Genomic DNA, 3,937 nt, shown 5'->3' with positions numbered 1-3,937 from the left:
GAAGGATATATTATATTTTATATTTTACTGAAATCTTATTTATTCCTCCATGTAGTCAACTTTCAATAGCAGTGGCTCAGAGCTAAAAGAATTGTTGAATCCCACTGTGTTGAAGAAATTTTTTAAAAGCCAGCTTGAGCATGTGTTTGAGGAATGCAAGACCATGAAATTGCTTAGAGCTTTTCCCATGATACATTTGGTGTATGAAAGTAGACTGTATCCTTGGACATAGTCCACTCAACCTACAGTTAGGATGCTAGAAGTGCAAGAAGCTAAAAGTGGTGATTAGAGGTCAATGAGAATATTTGCACAATGGAAATAGAGATCGGGGATATTAAATATATAGATTGAGTGTTAACGGAAGTGAGGGAATTCAGGAATTACCTGGGGATTAGGAGATACCATCATTATAAAATTCTGCCTAAGTATTTAGTGTTTTAAGTTATGAAGAGGTGTCAGTATGTATTAGTAGTAAAAATTGTTTCTCCAAGGTATGGTAATCAGAACTACAGCTCACCTTTTGTGGTAGCTAGTGTACAAAGATGTCTGCCATCAGTTTGTTCTTCTACTTTTTTGTGCATGCTGCTTCTCACATCAAGAGCGGAAATGAAATTCACCTCTCCTTAAATCTAGGCCATCATAATGATTGTTGATGATTCTACTTAGTGAAAGTGATGTTGTATTTCCAAGGTGAGGTCATAAAAGGCTTTGAGACTTCTTTCTGGGCTTCTTCCAGTTTTTGCAATCCAGCCACCAAAAGGTAAGAAGTCCAACCTTCATGAGGAGGTCATGTGGGAGTCCTTTGGGCAACAATCCCACTTGACCTCTAGGCAAATAGGATTACTCAGTGAGAATGGTGATTACCTGCCATCAGAGTGAGTCATGTCTTTATCCACCCCAGTCAATGTTCAGATAACATTAGCTGCCATCTGACTGAAATCTCACAAATGACAGCTGCTATTTAGGCCCGGTCAATCCACAGAATTCTGAGAGAAAATAATAAGTTATTGCTTTAAGGCATAAAATTTGATGTGGTTTTTATGTAGTGATAAATAATTGGAGAAGTCCTCAATGTACTGTTTATGTAAATTCCTGTCAGTTCACAGGTGAATTCTAGACAATTAGGATTAATGAATAGATGCTGGAGATACACACAAATGAAAACCCAAAAAACTGCTATTGTTCTCATAATTCCCCGGACTACCTTGTTTCCCCAGATAATACCATGCTCTGTGGTATGCAACAATGAATTCAGCCGGGCGCTATTGCATTTTCCTCTTTTAATATTCCTACTTCATGATGGAATTTGTACTGATGATTGTAAGCCGCTTCAGTAGCCGCAGTTTATTTGGGGGATCTTCAGTGCATTGTCTGAATAATGTTGGTGGTATCTTGGTATTCTAATTTTTAAAATATCTTCATGGAATTTGAAAGGAGACAAAAAAAAAAAAAAGAAAAAAAAAGAAAGGTAGGGTGGGTACTCCATGTTAACAGGTGTTAAAGGAGCAACCTCAGTTTCACTTGCATACCAGGCATTAGCTGATGGTGAAGTGGCTTCTGGCTGAGTTCCTCCATGGCCAGGAGAAAGTGAGAGGACTATATAAACAAAAAAACAAAAGCTTTTCAAATATTTCAGGATTAAGATAAGGATATAATCACGTTGTTAGAATTTATTCGCTCTGTGTTACCAAATGATGGAATTGATAATGAATTCACAACATGTTTTATAGCATTACAAAAAAATGTGACATTTGATGTTTCTGAGATTCTATGTTGCTATCTGGTACTCATTTTGTACCCTAGACTTGTAATTATGGCTGGGCATGTAGTAAAGTATTACAAGAAATGGGGGCCAGAAGCAGTGGCTCATGCCTGCAATCACAGCACTTTGGGAGGCTGAGGTGGGAGGATCACCTGAGTTCAGGAGTTTGAGACCAGCCTGGCTAACATGGCAAAATACTGTCTCTACTAAAAATATGAAAATTAGCTGGGTGTGGGGGCGTATGCCTGTGATCCCATCTACTCAGGAGTCTAAGACAGGAGAATTGCTTGAACCTGGGAGGCTGCAGTGAGCCGAGATTACACCACTGTACTCCAGCCTGGGAGACAGAGCAAGATTCCGTCTGAAAAAAAAAAAAAAAAGAAAAGAAAAGAAAAGAAAAGGGAAAATTAGAGTTGAGTCACTGCTTGACCTAGGATATAGTATAAATGTGGCTAAATTTAATTCTAACAATGTCTTGATATTTTGAGTGTTCTAAGGAACTATTAATCAATCTTTAGGAATCTTACTACCTATGTCATTTTTCAAGATGGCCATTAAGAAACACTTAGAAGGATTAAAATAAAATGGAATTAAAATAAAACAGGGAAAGGTTTTCTTCTCTTCCTGATGCTACATTTTTCTCTCTAGGGAAACAGCCTTCCTCTAACTGCCCTTGGACAAGGAGAAGAGAAAAAGGTGTAGAAGAGAGACACCTGCACACACCAACCTCTAGAGGGAACTCGAGGCTTTCTCCTATCCATCTCATTACAACGGTGACCTCCACAGCCTTCCTTCAATAACTCCTCTGATTTCTAGTGTATCTTCCACTTATATAATGTTACCTTGTTATCTTTATTATATTCACAATTTTGCTCACCATAAAATATTTTCCTGTGTGGAAAAATATGTTCATCACTTTCAGAACAAGAAGAGCTGTGAATGTATTTATATGTGTGTGTGTGTGTATATATATATGTATGCATGTTTGTGCTTTGTGTATCTGTATGTATTTATACATATATGTATATATGCATACATTTATGTGTATATATAGATTACATGTGTGTGTACATAAATATACACATATACATATATATTTCATGTGGATGTGTCTGTATAACACATATATTGTCAATAAATGTAACTTTCTCTTCTATAATTCAGTAGTGATATAAAGCTGTTGCATATTGAACAAAGATGCAGGCAAAAGTTTAGCTGAAAAGCCATTTATTTCTAAGGGAGATACCTTTGAAACAATTAGAATCATGCATGGCAGATACTGAATAATTCAAAGAAAGCTGCAGATAATTCATGCTCCCTCCTTGAAGTCACTGGTTGATCTACAAATAGTCTAAAAATGATGAGGTATGATGAATTTCTCTTTCCGCCTGACAAATAACATAGTATTACGTCTATAATTACCCTGAAACATTTTAGCAACACAACCCAGAATCATGTCAAAGTACCTGAAATCAGGTTTCCAACAGAATTCCAAAATAGGAGTGATCTTTTAAAGGAATTTGACTGGCTATTCCTAGAAAATAACAAATATTTAAAGGCTCATATTTTGGAAGCCAGACTCAGTTCATCTCAGAGAATTTTGAGAAAAGCTGGTGTTTGTCCTATACATGACCAGATTCTTGACTAGCTAGCTTTCTGTGAAGGGCAGAGGTCACTAACTCCAGTGTTAGGAATTTGGATTAAACATTTTACAAGTCTGAATTTTTATTTTGTCCGTTATTTGTGTCTGTGATTTTGAAAAACCTCAAACTCAACATTTCCCATAGATTCATCTATAAGTTGTGATATTTTATGATTGTAAAGTCCTTTCTTTCTTTCCTTCTTTCTTTTCCCTTCCTTCCTTCCTCCCTCCCTCCCTCCCTCCTTCTCTTTCTTTCTTTCTTTTTCTTTCTTTCTTTCTTTCTCTCTCTCTTTCTTTCTTTCTTTCTCTTTTCTTTACTTCTTTCTTTCACTTTTTTGGAGATGATGTCTTGCCCTGTCATCCAGTCTTGAATGCAGTGGCTTGATCAGCTCGTCATAACCTCATACTTCTGGGCTTCAGTGATACTCCTGCCTCAGCCTCTCAAGTAGCTAAGACTACAGGTACACACCACCACTCCCACTTAATGTAAAAAAATTTTTTGTAGAGACAGGGTTTCATTATGTTGCCAGGGT

Source organism: Papio anubis, chromosome 11 (assembly GCF_008728515.1).
Source record: "Papio anubis isolate 15944 chromosome 11, Panubis1.0, whole genome shotgun sequence".
Lineage (NCBI taxonomy): Eukaryota > Metazoa > Chordata > Mammalia > Primates > Cercopithecidae > Papio > Papio anubis.
The sequence above is the reverse complement of the archived record's forward strand: the minus strand, read 5'-3'. Positions refer to the sequence as shown.